The sequence below is a fragment of the Sorex araneus genome, chromosome 8 (genome assembly GCF_027595985.1).
Source record: "Sorex araneus isolate mSorAra2 chromosome 8, mSorAra2.pri, whole genome shotgun sequence".
NCBI classification, from domain to species: domain Eukaryota; kingdom Metazoa; phylum Chordata; class Mammalia; order Eulipotyphla; family Soricidae; genus Sorex; species Sorex araneus.
The window spans coordinates 45420294-45437556 of record NC_073309.1 but is presented as its reverse complement, the minus strand read 5'-3'; positions in this window follow the sequence as shown (position 1 = coordinate 45437556).

Genomic DNA, 17263 nt, shown 5'->3' with positions numbered 1-17263 from the left:
GAACAATCACAAACTGACTGTTACTATGTCCATTTTTTGGAACAACCAGAAACTGTTATCAAATGTTGACTAATCCCTGACAGCTGTTGCTTGGTCACTGTTATCATAGTGCTTGCTCAACCTTGGAATCTATATAAACTGCTTGCACTTGGAGGTTGGGGTCACAGTTGAGAGACCACTTTGTGGCTGAGATAGTTAACTCCAGTTAACTGGAATAAAACTCCTTTGCACTTGCATTACTGTCTCTCTGACTCAGTCAATAATTATTGATTACTGACTCTGTGTTTGTTCATCCATGACCCAAAAACCTGGGTACAACATGGAGTTATAGGAACTAAGGGAAACAGGTTTAAAGTTGAATAAATATGACAGATGCCCAGGAGTAAATACTATTTGGAGTCAATTAACTCCCAACTTACAAAAGCATAACATTAACTGACTTCCTCTGTCTATATAAAAAGGACATTTGCTCTAAAGTAAACTGCAAAGGAAAGAGAAAAGCATTATTTCACTTAAAAATATAAAATCCAGAGATCTCTGAAGAATCTGACTTTACAAGTCACAACTTCTGATTAGGAGAAATAAATGATTAAAAAATAGATGAAGCAGAGCACAAAGGAGAAGTTAAAGATGAACACCGAGGAAATGGAAGTGCTTCGAGAGCACTGTGATGGATATTACTCAGTAAATCTAAGCTCCTTGTGGAGGAGGAGAAAGGGCAGAAGAGAAAGAACAGAGAAAGGAAGAACCAATGTTAAACCTAAAATGTTTAGAACTATAATCCAGCAACTGCCAATGCAAATAACTGACCAAGTTTCTTGGAACTAAGATCAATTTTTTAGTTTTTGTTATTTGCTTAAATAGAGGTGAGGGGCTGGAGCGATAGCACAGCGGGTAGGGCGTTTGCCTTGCATGTGGCCGACCCGGGTTCGATCCCCGGCATCCCATATGGTCCCCCAGCACTGCCAGGAGTGATTCTTGAGTGCAAAGCCAGGAGTAACCCCTGAGCATCGCTGGGTGTGACCCAAAAAGCAAAAATAAAATAAAATAAAATAAAATAAAATGTTGCAAGAAATTAAAAAAAAATAGAAGTGAGACTAGAAAGAAAAATGTGTTTCAGTAATAACATTTTTGTGAAACTTAAAATCTAGTCATCCTTGTCATTTGGGGGATTTTTTTTGGCTTATAAAGTAGCACTGTAGCTTTGTAGTACTATCATCCGTTGTTCATCAATTTGCTCGAGCGGGCACCAGTAATGTCTCCATTGTGAGACTTGTTGTTACTGTTTTTTGGCATATAAAATATGCCACGGGTAGCTTGCCAGGCTCTGTCGTGCAGGCAGGATACTCTTGGTAGCTTGCCAGGCTCTCCGAGAGGGATGAAGGAATCGAGCCCAGGTTGGCCGCGTGCAAGGCAAATGCCCTACCCATTGTGCTATCACCCCAGTCCACTTATAAAGTAATACCCATAAAAAATTACAGCTGTGCAGAGACAGAAGGGAACACCTAATAGAGAATGTTGGGAGGACCCACTCGGGTTGAAAGCTGCGTACCAAAAGTAGACTATAGACTGAACATAATGGCCACTCAGTACCTCTATTGCAAACTACAACATCCAACAGGAGAGAGAACAAAAGGAAATGCCCAGAGTCAGGATGGAGTGGTGGGGGTTGGGATGAGGGTGGTGGGAGGGATCCTGGGATCATTGGTGGAGGTGAATGGGCACTGGTGGAGGGATGTAAACTTAATACAAACATTAAAGTTCATAAGTTTGTAACTGTACCCCATGGTGATTCACTAAGAAAAAAATTTAAAAAAATTACAGCTGTGTATGTGGAAATTGTCGAACCTATTCAGGGATCCAAGATAAAAAGTCAAGATAGTGCAAATTCTTAGATCTGAAAAGGAAGAAGAGTGTTAGAGGATGACACGATCAGATCTGAGGAAACACAAATCTCATTAATCAAGACAATTTGATATTGGAGTGAAGGTCCAGATAATCAAGACTGGAAGAAAAGAGTACAAATTTAACTCATGAATGCAGCATTTGTTTTGTTTGTTTTTTTCCAGGGAGGGTCACATGGGTTGCTTGTGGGTTACTCCTGGCTGTGTGCTCATGAATTAGTTCTGGCTGTGTTCTGGGGACCAAATGGGATGCCAGGGATTGAATCCACATCAGCCATGTGCAAGGCAATTGTTCTACCCTCTGTACTATCCGCTCCCCCTCTCCCCGCAAAGTTCTTAATTTTTGATGCAGGTACCAAGTCATTTCCATGGGGAGAGTTTTTTTTATAATCAAATAGTGCTGGCAAAAATTGGTTATACATCTACCCAAAGAGGAGAACATCTACCAGCACACACAGAGCTAGGCACAGGGACATACATTCCCATCTCACCAATGCAGACCTGCCTCCACAGGTGGAACCATATCAATACATAGAAAATAGGGGTGGAGCGATAGCACAGCAGGTAGGGCACTTGCCTTGCATGCGACTGACCCAGGTTCAATTTCCAGCATCCCATATGGTCCCCTGAGCACTGCCAGGAGTAATTCCTGAGTGTATGAGCCAGGAGTAACCCCTGTGCATTGCCGGGTGTTGCCCAAACAACAACAACAACAACAAAGAAAATATAAATCCACACATATCATAAAACAGACAGTGGAGCACACACAGAGTCAGAAATGCACAGTAGCAAACCCACCTATGTATAAGCACCCTGATGTTGGGGACCAGAATCCAGAATGCTGGAGTCCCCAGAAATGGAGTTTCACCCTTGGGAGTATCTCCTAGAAGAATTTCCCCTAAAGGAAGCACTTTACATCTTTTATATTTATGTTCAACCAAACCTATGTTAATTCCTGTCCCCCTCACCCCACCCCTTATGGAACATGGTTTCCCTTTTCCTATATAAGGTCTGTCAGATCCAAATAAAAATGTTGCCGGCCACAGGCCTATAACTTGTTCTTCCTGGGGGAATGTCTATTGGTCCCTAACGCTCCAGGGGATCTGGTCACGGCAAATTGGTGACAAACAGGCGCCCGAACAGGAGGGACTTATTAATTTTCTCCTCAGCACTGAGTGTGGGGGGGTGGGGCGCTAGAATATTCAGCTGTGTTGTGAGAGAGAATTTAACAAGTCTTTTTTTTTATTATAGCGACCTGGTGGTCTGGGGGAGGAGCTTAGAATAAGGACAGTGAGTTTCAGCCCGAGGACAGCATTTGTCCTCAGCCCATAACAGTGGTTTCACAGTGAGGAGAGAGACATTTGAGAGTTCCCGACCTCAAGCAGAACTTCACTAACCCTTGAATGGACCCTGTAGTATCCAGGACCTTCCCTTGCCGTTGCCTCTTTGGGGAGATGTGGAGAAGAGCTCAGACAGAAAAGAAGAGTGAGAGAATAAAGGAGATGAATGGAGAAACCATATCCTTTGGGAGTCACATATGAGTTCATGTCCTGGATTCAGCTAACTGTTTGAGCGCAACTGTTTGCACTTTGGATGCAACTGTGTTATCACTGAAAATTGGGAAAGAGTTGATAAGGATGAGAACTTAATTTCTTTTGGGGGGGGAGAGTGGAGGTTGGGCACACCTGGCTGCACTCAGGGCTTACTCCTGGATTTGTGCTCAGGTGTCACTTTTGGCAGTGCTTACCTTTGAATCTGGGTTACTACTTGCAAGGTAAGTATGCTACCCTCTGTTCTACCTCTCCTGCACCCCTTTAAACAAAATTTTTTAAAATTGTAGCACTGTGAATTACAGAGTTTCAAGATCATCCATGATTGAGTTTCAAATGGGCTCTCCCCATCCCAAGGGGGCCAGTCGACCTCTGCTACCCAACTGCCGTTGCGCTTCAGACGGCTTTCCACATACCTGGGCTGAGCCTCACGCCTGAGCAAAGTTCCACGGAACCCAGGTATTGCGGAAATTTGTGACCTTGGACTCTGGGTTCAGTGGGACCTGGGAGCAGAGATCCTCTGACTGCTTCCCCAAAGCTCCGGCAACCCAGGGGTCACACCTACCACCTCCTGCCGGTGCCAGATAATCTCCTCATCTGCCACCCTCCAGAACTCACAGCTGCTTCTCCTGGAAGGGAGCATAAAATGAGGCCCCCATAACCATGCCACTGGACTCTGTGCCAGGCTGGTTTTAGTACCAGAGGGGGGCAGGTGAAAGCTCTCCCTGTCCCAAGGGACCTAGTTTTGGCAGCTGACCTCTAGTACCCAACTGCCACCACTATCCAGGCCACTTTCCACCCACTTGGGCCGAGCCTCACGCATGAGCGAACATATTCCTGGACATCATCATAAAGGGAAATATATGTATATATATAATATATATATGCCTCTTGGAGAGCCCAGCAAGCTATTGAGAGTATTCCACCTGTATGGCAGAGCCTGGCAAGCTCCCCATGGCATATTCGATATGCCAAATACAGTAACAATAGCAGGTCTCATTCCCCTGACTCTGAAAGAGCCTCCAATCGTTGGAAAAGACGAGTAAGGAGAGGCTGCTAAAATCTCAGGGTTGGGACGAATGGAGACATTACTGGTGCCTGCTTGAGTAAATTGATGAACAATGGGATGACAGTGATATAGTGATACAGTGAATTTCAGGTGGACAATGTTCCAAAAGCAATTCCTCATGAGCACCCACCTACGTCCACCAATGTTCCCAGTTTCCCTCCTGCCCCACCTTCCCCTGCCAGTCTCTATGGCAGACATGTTTTTTATTTCTCTCCCCCCAGCCCCACCCACTTTCTAGGCACTGTCGTTTGCTATGCCATTACTGAGAGGGTATTATGTGTGTCACTTTACCTCCTTTCAGCACCTGATCCTTGTCCAGAGTGACAACTTCCACCTATCTTTGTTGTAGTGGTCCCTTCCCTGACCTATCCCTCTTCTCTCCAGTAGCAAGCTTCTTACTAAGGAGAAGTTCTACTGCTCTTCATTTCTTTCTTTCTTTTTTTATTTTAATGGATCACCATGAGATACAGTTACAGGTTTACAAACTTTGGTGATTACATTTCAATCAAACAATGTTCGAGTGCCCATTCTCCGCCACCAATGTTCCCAGTATCCCTCCCACCATCCCAGCCCCTTCCCACCCCTTGCCTCTGTGGCAGATACATTCCCTCTTTCTCTCCTTTTGGGTGTTATGGTTTGTAGTATAGGTACTATCCTGCTCTTCATTTCTATTGCCTCTGCCACCCCCCTTTATTAAAAAATTTGTTTGGGGCCACATACAACAGTGCTTACTTAGGGTTTGGTCCTGGCTCTGTGCTCAGGAATGACTCCTGCAGGGGTTGGAAGACCATATTAGGTGGCAGGGATAGAGCCAGGGATAGCCACATGTAAGGTAAGCACCTTAATTCCTGTACTCTCTCTATCCAGAATGAGTGCTTTTAAAAATTACCATGATGACTCAAAGGAGATTGCATAAACCTGGGGTAACAGTGAAATGCAACCTTTGGAGTGTGTGTGTATTTACATATTTATAGATGTATTTTAATGATTAAAAAACAGGGATAGTTACAGTCACAGTAATCATGGGTGTGGGTATGGTTGGTAGATGCAAGACCAATATGGGAATGTGTTTACTGTGTACTTGGGGTCAAATTCTGTGGTCATGGTGTGTGGAAAAAAAGCCATCTTGGAGGCTCTGGTAGACCAAACCTTTTTTCGTCAAGGGACAGTTGCTGTGGCTGAACCTGACTCCTAGGTATATGGTAAAGGTCTTGAAGGTATTGATGTAGGCAGGTAAACAGGGAAGGGCCTTCATGGCAAAGGAATTCCTAAGAAGCAATAAAACCAATGGTACTAAGGCTACAAAGATCCTACCTTGTGAGCTCAGGAGCCAAATAAGACATCACCTGGGTGCCAACAGACCAGAGAAGACTGGACAACCCTCTTAAAAAACTCCAGCAGAACAAAGGCCAAGAAAAGGAATTTCAAAGATGATCATCAACCGCTCCCAACTCTACTCCCTTGGCAACCATCCTAGCAACAGATTCTTAGTTAGAAAGCCTCACTAGGGCAGCTTGGGGAAAACCCTATAAAAGCAAACTTGAACAAAGGAAACATGTGCTTATGGCCCGAGTCTATGTGCTGCTTGTGCCTACGTGGCTGAGCATGTGTGTTGCCTGCACTGCCCTTCTTAAGATGTGTACTGGGGCACTCCCCATCTTTGGAGAAGCCCACATTCTCTCTTGAGTGCATTACTCTCCCTTTCTCTCCTTCTTCAAAGCCTCCAAATAAAATCTGTTTTCACTTCACCACTCATCTACTCCTGAAATTAATTATTTTCTGTGAGATAGGACAAGAACCCAGACACCCTGGGTAAAGTCTAGGACTGGCTTTTTTTTTTTTTTTTTTTTTTTTACAAAGAGCTATTCCTTGCTCCAGCCTGAGTCCATGGCTCTCCAAGAAATCTGATTGCAGGGATTGACTCCCATGCTGAAGAGACCAAGCAAGTGTCAGGTGTGGCTTGACAGCCACCTAGTGGGGCTGGCAGGGCTCTGGCCTGTGACATGCAGGGAGCCATCCAGACTTTGTCTGTCTGTCTTCCCAGCTGATCATGGGGTGGCGGAGGTGAAGTGGGCAAAAGTGGCCCTCTCTCTTCCTTCTGCCTCACAAAAGGGACCCACTGACTTCAGTATCAAGGAGGTGTGGGAGGAGAATCAGTATTGGAGAGGGTGAGTTTGGAAAGGGAGGCAAACATGTTCAGAGTGTCCCAGAGTGTCATCCAATATTGTCTGTAATCTATGTTGTTATCTATACCCCTAAGTGTGGTCTTTGCCAGTGGAGAAGACTTGCAGGTCCTTTGGCATTTTTTTTTTCTGATCATCAAGAGGGACTTCTGGATGGGAAAGTGTAGTGTGGATGAGTAAATCTAGGAAGAAGTCCAGTATCTGGTGGAGGAGTTGCAGAATGAGCACTGGGGAAGGAGCAGGAGAGAGAGTGTTAGGACCAAGACTTGTCACCTGTCACTGTCATCCCGTTGCTCATTGATTTGTTCAAGCGGGCACCAGTAACGTCTCTCATTGAGAGACTTATTGTTACTGATTTTGGCATATCCAATACGCAAGGGTAGCTTGCCAGGCTCTGCCGTGCGGGCTCCATACTCTCAGTAGCTTGCCGGGCTCTCTGAGAGGGACGGAGGAATTGAACACAGGTCGGCCGCGTGAGAGGCGAAAGCCCAACCATTGTGCTATCGCTCCAGCCTGGACCAAGACCACCCCCCAGTATTCAGAGACAAAAAAACCAATGGTCCAGCCGGATTTCAAAACACACAATGAGACTTTTATTATTCCAGATAGCTGGGGCCGAGCTGTCCTGACGAAGCAGGCCAGAGCTCGACTCCCAGTGCTTACAAACAAGGGTTTATGTAGTCATCCTGGGCACACAGGCCTCAGGAGAAGGCACAAAGATAAACAATTCCAAAGGCACAAATAACTTCAAACATTTCATAAATAAACAAAAGCATACAGGAACAATATATCAAGAAAACGTTCCCAATTAGGAAGACACTCCCAATTCCCATACATCAAGAAAGCAAGGCATTCCCACATACCAGGAAAGCAAAACAGGGGCTGGAGCGATAGTACAGTGGGTAGGGTGTTTGCCTTGCATGCAGCCGACCCGGGTTCAACTCCCAGCATCCCATATGGTCCCCTGAGCACCGCCAGGGGTACTTCCTGAGTTCATGAGCCAGGAGTAATTCCTGTGCATCACCGGGTGTGACCCCCTCCAAGATAAAAAAAAAAAAGCAAAGAAAGCAAAACATTCCCATACATCAAGAAAGCATCTTATCAGTTAGACACAGGATACGAGATACTTGTGTATGGACTCCTGACTCTCCAGCTCCGGGTGATACTTTCAGTCAATTAGCTCAGTTGAGTCATATATCCTTCATGACCAGAGCTGCTTCCCACCAGTGGTACTGTCTACCAATTAGCTCAGTTAAGTCATATATCCTTCTTGGCCAGATCTGACCCCCTACAATCTTTACGACCAGGGTGAGAAGAGATAAGCTAACTGTTTCTCACATTCCCCCCTTTTCTATGATCATACTGAGGAATCTTCTGCTTCTCACCAGAGGAGGAGACAAGGGACAAAAGTGTAGCAACAGATGGAGAGAACTATAGAGGCAGAAAGAGGGGCCTGGGAGGGAAAAATAAACACACCAGAGATGAAGACACTTAAACAGAGCCTAAGAGATCATTGGACACACAGGACTCAGAAAAACGGGTGATGCAACCAGAAAGAGATGGGGTTCCCAGAACAGAGCATGTGTGCAGTGAGGTTAACACACAGTCATGGGTGCAGGGAGCCCTCGATAACTGTTAACTAAGTAGCCTATGTCATTGTCATTATATTGTCTGTATCTTCTTTCTTTCTTTCTTTCTTTCTTTCTTTCTTTCTTTCTTTCTTTCTTTCTTTCTTTCTTTCTTTCTTTCTTTCTTTCTTTCTTTCTTTCTTTCTTTCTTTCTTTCTTTCTTTCTTTCTTTCTTCCTTCCTTCCTTCCTTCCTTCCTTCCTTCCTTCCTTCCTTCCTTCCTTCCTTCCTTCCTTCCTTCCTTCCTTCCTTCCTTCCTTTCTTTCTTTCTTTCTTTCTTTCTTTCTTTCTTTCTTTCTTTCTTTCTTTCTTTCTTTCTTTCTTTCTTTCTTTCTTTCTTTCTCTCTTTCTTTCTTACTTTTTGGGTCATGTCTGGCAATGCTCAGGGGTTACCCCCCTGGCTCTGCACTCAGGAATTATTCCTGGTGGTGCTCAGGGGACCATATGGGATGTTGGGGACAGAACTCAAGTCAGCAGCGCGCAAAGCAAGCACCCCACCTGCGGTACTATTGCTCCCATGACTTCATGTTTTCTGACAGCTACATAGTATTCCACTGTGTAGATGTACTAGAGTTTCTTTAACCAGTCATCTGTTTTTGGGCACTCTGTTTTTTTCCAGATTGTGGCTATTGTAAACAGTGCTGCAATGAACATAGAAGTGCATATGTCATTTCTACTATACCTTTTTGCCTCTCCGGGATATGTTCCCAGGAGTGGTATTGCTGGGTCAAATGGGAGCTCAATTTCTAATTTTTTGAGAATCGTCCATATTGTTTTCCAAAAGGGCTTAACCAGTCGGCATTCCCACCAGCAGTGAAGGAGAGTCCCTTTCTCCCCACATCCACGCCAACACCAGTTGCTTTTGTTTTTTGGGATGCGGGCCAGTCTCTGTGGTGTGAGATGATACCTCATTGTTGCTTTGATCTGCATCTCCCTGATGATTAGTGATGTAGAGCATTTTCTCATGTGCCTCTCAGCCATTCGGATTTCTTCTTTGGGAAAGTTTCTGTTCATTTCATCACCCCATTTTTTTGATTGGGTTGGCAGTTTTCTTCTTGTGGAGTTCAATCAGTGCATTGCATATCTTTGATATCAACCCTTTATCGGATGGATCACTGTCACTGTCACTGTCACTGTCATCCTGTTGCTCATTGATTTGTTCGAGCGGGCACCAGTAACGTCTCTCATTGAGAGACCTATTGTTACTGTTTTTGGCATATCCAATACAAATGGGGTAGCTTGCCAGGCTCTGCCGCGCGGGCTCGGTACTCTCGGTAGCTTGCCGGGCTCTCCAAGAGGGGCAGAGGAATCGAACTTGGGTCGGCTGCCTGAAAGGCAAACGCCCTATCCTTTCCCATTTTGTAGATTGTCTTTGTATTTTGGTCACTGCTTCTTTTGAGCTATAGAAACTTCTCAGTTTGAGATAGTCCCATTTATTTATCTCTGTTTTCACTTGCTTGGCCAGTGGCATGTCAGCTTTGAAGATACTGTTGGTTTCAATGTCGTGGAGTGTTTTGCTGGCCTTGTCTTCAATGTTCTTTAGGGATTCTGGTCTGATGTTGAGGTCTTTAGTCCATCTTGATAAGACTTTTGTACATGGTGATAGGTGGAGATCTATATCCATATTTTGCATGTAGCTGTCCAGTTTTGCCAGCACAATTTGTTAAACATGCTTTCCTTGCTCCACTTCACATTTCTTGCTCCCTTATCAAAGATTAGATATTCATATATTTGGGGTGGTGTGTCAGAATATTCAACCCTGTTCCATTGGTCTGCTGCTCTGCCTTTGTTCCAGTACCATGCTGTTTTAATTACTACCGCTTTGTAGTACAGTTTGAAGTTGGGGAGGTCGATTCCTCCCATTTTCTTTAGAAAGGACATTGCTTTAAGGTAAACTAAGTTCCTTGTGAAAAGGCTGAAAGGAAATATCCAATGTTATCCTACACTCTTGCAGATGGACAAAAATGTCCTGCTCAAATCCTTCTTGAAGATGAGAAGCAGAAGGAAGGGCTGTGGGCCTGGCTCCTGTCTCAGTACTCAAGGATAATTCATGGGAGGGACTCAGACTTCCATTCAGGCTCAAAGGTGGCTGTGCAGTGGTTGCTAGTTAAGAGCCACAGAGATGAGTTGGTGGAGGATGGTCAGTACAGGGACCTAGAGGTATCACGGCTGTGTTGGAAGTACGGGGACCTTGACCTTGGAGCAGGTAAGAGTCCAAAAGGAGGTGTTTGGGAGTAAGCCAAGAGTGTAGAATTTTAAATTGTGTTGCTACCCTCTGCTCGTCACTGCATGTGAACAAAAGGATAAGGTGGCTCTGAGAAATAAAAATCAGCAACTTCAACAATGTCATTGATAAATAGGTGTTATCAAGAGAGCAATGTGGCCTGTGTAACTGTTAATGAGTTTTGTAATCCAAGCTCAAGGAATGGCATTTTCCAATATGTCTGGTTCCTTTTTTTTTTTTTGTAACTTGGGAATCAATTGTCTCTCAATAATACTCCTGGACATCTGCTTCCTTGACTTAAGCCTCAGTTGCCCTTAGTTCTTAGCACCCCCAAAACAATTTCACAATTCAAACTTGCTTTTTAGACACAGAAAGAGGCAATCAGTACTCACCAAACTTTTAAATAGCAGCATCCATCAATGTTTATGAAAACATGAGAAAACTTTGTTTTGATGGCTTCTATACCCCTGTCATTAAACCAAATAGCCTAATTTTATCTCTGCACTATTTCACAACATTATTATTTTTAACCAGGCAGGGGTGCTTTTTTAAAAATTTTTTTTATTGAATCACCAGGTAGGGGTTCTCTTAACTGGTTCCTGCCAGACCAGGATGTAAGGTCAATCCAGGGTATCTTCCTGGTCCTGGAAAGAAAACTTTCAAGAATGGTCCCCAGATCAAAAGTACCTTCTGCTATCAGCTAATGTTGAAGGCTGGCCATTCTGAAGAACAAAGAGTTATCAGTTTACCTTTTTTTTCACCTTTACCAGAGATTGCTGTCCCTGGACCTAATATCACTGAATGGTCAGTCACAAAGGAAAGTGGGGTCAACTGATTCTGACCTATGACAAATTCATAGATAAAGGGATTGAATACCAAAAATCAGTCAGACTCAACACATACATAGTAATCCAAAGAATATGACACAAGAAAGACAAACACCAAAGACAGACACCAACCTGTGTGCACAAGTCCCTGAGACCTCTCCCAATGTCTCCGTCTGCACTGCCACTGCTTCCTGGAGACTGAAAAATGTCAGGGACATCTCCATGACTCTCGACCACCAACCTCCCAGGTCACCTGGCAAAGCGGTCTTATGCCCCTGTTGAATGTCTACACATCCCCTTTCAACTGGTTGTTGGATATCTACGCAACCCCTTTAGCTGAATGTCTATGCATCCCGTTTAGTTGGACGTCTACACAGCCCCTTTACTCAGGTCCCTCGGTCTCAACAAGACCACCCCTGAGCGACCACGGATTTTTTTTAACTTGCTGATTTTATTTATTTTAATTAATTAATTAATTAATTCTTGGATTTTCTTAATAGAAACTCCTATACCAAGAAGTGGTCTGTCTGCCTTTCCATTCAGGAATCCTGGACGAGCCCCCAAATGTTAAGCCTGGGTTTCAGGGTTCCTAAACAGCGAGACAGACAGAGACTCTAAGTCGATAATGCAAAAGCAGAAGAAGTTTTATTCCAGTATACTGGGGTCAACTATCTCACCCACAGAGTGGTCTCTTGATAGCGACCCCGACTTCAGGCAGCAAGCAGTTTATATAGGATTTGATTATACAACAGTACATGCCTTATTGTTCTAAAAAGAATCTTAGGTAGTTACCAAACAAAGGTGTTTTGGCAAGTGTCTAGGGTAGGAGTGGTTAGGCAACAATTAAACAATAATTTCCAGTATCTGCACCAATTTTATGATTTCATAGACCGTTGGGGGCCTAAACCTTGGGAAAGAGAACTTGGCTGTTCCCTAAACAAAGATTAACCACCAGGATATTATGAAAATATATGCGTCACAAGATAATAGCTGAACTGTTACAGAGACAGACATCCTGTGCTGGGGACAAAAAAGCACAGACAAATCATGCTCAGGCCCGTCATGTCCCCTTACGCAAATACCCCTCGTGACCCCCTCTGGACCCCTGTTCCAGCCTGCCCTACAGCCTATATATTTTGTGCTTCTGCCTTCAATAAATGAGACCTTGACAACATTTCCTTGCTTGGTCTCCCTCTTCTTTCTCGCCCTTGCTCTTTCAGGTAGCGCCTCTTCAGACCCTGAATAACTTGGTCCCACGGGATGGGACAATAGACTTTTCATTCTTTTAGGCTTAACAAAAGGCAACTTCTGGGGCATTGTGAGAATTGCTTAATTGAGCCCACTTGCTGAGCCCAGGAACTTTCCCAGGTGGGTTCAGGTTGACTAGTTACACATTGTGTTATTGCTGGGAAACTGAATTTGTTGCAGTTCCAGGAATTGAACCTGAGGCCTACCTGATTTTACTGATTTCTGCTGCCTGTTATGGTGTCAGTTTTGCCTTTACAATACAACAAACAATCTTCTAAGGAACAATTTTATTCTAAGGAAACTTTTTCGGATAATCTTTAGTGGATTATTTATAAGAGGCAATACAAAGTAAATTATTATGTTCTGCTTTGGGGACAGATTTGGGGGATTGGGGTCGAATAATAAGAAATATGGTGGTGGGACAGTGTAATGGTGTTGGGATTGGTGTTGGAATATTGAATGCAATTAATTATTGTGAACAACTTTATAAAATAAATTAAAATTTAAAGAGAGAGAGATAGAGGAAGAGAGAGAGAAGAAAAGTTCCTGTCATAGAGGCAGGCTGGGGCTGGTGGGGGGATGTTGAGGGGTGGTAGGAGCAAAACTGGGGAAACTGGTTCTGGGAAATGTACACTGGTGGAGGGATAGGTGTTGAAATACTGTATGACTGAAACCCAATCATGAACAACTTTGCAATGGTCTATCTGATGGTGATTCAATAAAAAAAATTAGAAACCATTTTTCAGAATTGAAGAATATAGGCACTGCGATCCAAGAGGCCTGTCAGTTTCTACCAAAAATTAACACAACTAAGAAAAACTCTTCAGACACATTGTAAACTTGTATCCGTGACTCATAGCTCTTTGATATTAACCCATTATCAGATGTATACTAGGCACAACTGTGTATGGGGTGAAATGGGCAATTTTACCCATTTCATGATCTGTCTTTGTATCTTGGTCACCATTTCTTTTGAGGTGCAGACGCTTCTTAGTTTAATGTAGCCCCGTTTATTTATTTTTGCTTCCACTTTCATAGTCAGTGATGTTTCATATTTGAAGATGCCTTTAGCTTCAATGTCATGGAGGGTACTGCTTATATTTTTCTCCATGTACATTATGGAATCAGTTCTGACATCGAGGTCTTTCATCCATTACGATCTGACTTTTGTGTATGGAATTAGAAAGAGGTTTGAGTTCACTTGTGGAAGATAAAAAAACATACTCTGAGACTATTATCCAAGAACAGTAGAAATGAGGGCTAGGAGAACTGGCCCATGGTTGGAAGCTAGTCACAAGTTGTGGGGCGGGGGGATGGAGGGAAGTTAAAATAGAGAAGAGACCATGATGACAATGATAGTTGGAAACAATCACTCTGAAAATAAATTTAAGGTAGGAAAAGTGGTATACACTGTAACCTCTCAGTACTACAAACCTAATGCCCATGAGAGGGGGGGGAGAGAGAGAGAGAGAAAGAGAGAGAGAGGGAGAGGGAGAGAAGAAAAGAAGAAAAGTGCCTGCCATAGAGGCAGAATGGGGTAGGAGTATAAGGAGGGAAACTTGGGGACATCGGTGGTGGGAAATGTACACTAGTGAAGGGGGACTGGTGTTGGAATACCAGTGTTCCATGGTGTTGGAACATGACTAAAACCCAATCATGAACGAAGCTCAATGTTGACAAAGCTCAATTAAAAACCTACACTAAGAATACTAGATACAGCTAGATTATCATTCATACTTGAAGGAAAGATAGAGAGCTTCATGCACAGGCAACAACTTAGGGAATTCATAACCTTGAAATAATTTTACAAGAGGATAGAAATTGGACCAAAAGTTATATCAGAAATATATTGATTAAAAGAGAGTCCAGCAAGCAACCGAGAGTATCCCACCCACATGAGTATCCCTGGCAAGCTCCCCGTGGTGTATTTGATATGCCCAAAACAGTAACAGTAACAGATCTCATTCCCCTGACCCTGAAAGAGCCTCCAATCTTTGGGAAAGATGAGTAAGAAGAGGCTACTAAAATCTCAGAGTTGGGACAAATGGAGACGTTACTGGTGCCTGCTCAAGTAAGTCAACGAACAACGGAATGACAGTGACACTGACAGTGATTGATTATAAATCTTAAAAAAATACCACTTCTGGGAATATATCCTGGAGAAACAAAAAGGTATAGTCGAAATGACATCTGCAAGTATATGTTCATTGTGGCACTGTTTACAATAGCCAGAATCTGGAAAAAACCCGAGTGCCCAAGAACAGATGACTGGTTAAAGAAACTTTGGTACATCTATACAATGGAATACTATGCAGCTGTTAGAAAAGATGAAGTCATAAACTTTGCACATAAGTGGATCAACATGGAAAGTATCATGCTAAGTGAAATGAGCCAGAAAGAGAGGGACAGACATAGAAAGATTGCACTCATCTGTTGAATATAAAATAAGAGAGTAGGAGGCTAATACCCAAGAATAGTAGTATATAATACGAGGAGGTTGACTCCATGGCTTGGAAGCTGGCCTCACATGCTGGGGGAAAGGCAGCCTGCATAGAGAAGGGAACACCAAGTAAAATGTGATTGGGGATCCCGCTCGAGAAGAGAGATGCGTGCTGAAAGTAGACTAGAGACTGAACACGATGGCCACTCAATACCCCTATTGCAGACCACAACACCCAAAAGGAGAGAGAAAAAATGGAATACCCTGCAACAGAGGCGGGGTGGTGTGTGTGGGGGGGTCGGGATTGGAGGGTGGGAGGGATACTGGGTTCATTGGTGGTGGAGAATGGACACTGGTGGAGGGATGGGTTCTCGAGCATTGTATGAGGGAAACACAAACACGAAGACGGGTAAATTTGTAACTGTACCCTCATGGTGACTCACTTATTAAAAAATAAATAAAGAAAAAATCCTGATACCTATTTTATATTTTTTGTACATCATAAATGGGGCTTTAACTTTTCTTAGAAATACTTGATCTATATTTTAGGTTTCATGAAACATTCACTGTTGAAAAAGCAGATTAACACGGTTCACCTATTTCATGTGTATTTAGAAGCAATCTCATAACTGAATGGAGCACAGGTTATACAATGAAAATTTAAGTAAAAAATTTTTGAGAGGAGATAATAGAAAGAAAGATATTTGAGAGAGAACCCAGATTTTCTTTTCTTTAATTTTATTTTTTAATGAATCTTCCTGTTCCCGGAATGAGCAGATATTATTGGGCTACACTAGCATGTGACAGGGATGAATGGAGACGTTACTGGCGCCTGCTCAAGCAAATTGAAGATCAATGGGATGGCAAGTGATACAAGTGATCACTATGAGGTATAGTTACAGACTTACAAACTTTTGTGCTTACGTTTAGTCATACAATGATTGAGTAATCATTCTTCCACCAGTGCCCGTTCTTGGTGAACGGCAATGTTCCCAGTATCCCTCCCATTCCTTCTCCTTACCCCCCACCCCCATCTCTGTGGCAGGCGCATTCCCTTTTACTCTCTCTCTTCTTTAGGGTGTTGTGGTTTGCAATGCAAGTATTGAATGGCCCTCACGTTAGGTCTATAGTTTACTTTTGGCATGCATCTCCCATCCTGAGCGTGCATCTCCCATCTCTAAACACCCTTTACTTGGTGGTCCCTTCATTATCTGACCTGCCTGTCCCCCAGCATGTGAGGCTGGTTTCCAAGCCATGGAGCAAACTTCCTAGTACTTATCTCTACTATCTTGGAACCCAGACTTTCAAGGAAGGGAAAGAGCTGAGAGTACACATTTCAGACTGATAAGTAGCATTGATTTCTAGGAAATTACACCTTATTAAATTTTAACTAATTCAAGGAATTATTTAAATGCTTGAAAACCAAGATAGGTTGTTGGCTCCCAGTTGGACAAAGCAGTATTACTCACTGTTTGAAATGAGATAAAACTCTCAGTCTCTCTGCTCACTGTCTTGTCTGTGAGTGGGAGAACCACTCATAGCTAACTCAAAAGGCAAAGATGAAAGGAGTCTCTGTGTATGAAGTATTTCACTCTGCCCATCAGGGGTTTTAGGGCTGTAAAGGGACAAAGTGCAGTGCCAGCTCATAGAACCGAGCAGGATCCAGGAATCAGCCAGGTAAGTTGATGGTGGTCAGTAGAGTACAGACTCTGCCCCCTTGCAGAGATCATGGGTGTGGGTCCCACTCCCCCTGCATCACAGGAGTCAGACTCAGCTTATGGGGAAAGATTCTAAGATATATTCTCTCCTCTCTCATCTCTCCCTTTTTAGAGATGCAAGTAATGGGGAGCCAGCCTGACCCAAAAGAGATAAAAGGGACATGTTCATTTACATATTCTGCAGATCGGGACTGAGTCGGCCAGTAGCTCTGCTCCACAAACACAGGGCAAAGTAAGAGAGAAGAGTGTGCCCAGTGGTCATCAATCAAACTGAACCAGTTTCTGTGCTCCTGGAGCTCAGTGTGTAGCGGGGGAAGAAGAGACTGCAATAGCTCAGATAGAGAAGGGAAGACCAAGTAAAATGTGGTTGGAGATCCCGCGCAGGAAGGGAGATGTGTGCTGAAAGTAGACTAGAGACTAACACAATGGCCACTCAATACCCCTATTGCAATCCACAACACCCAAATGGAGAT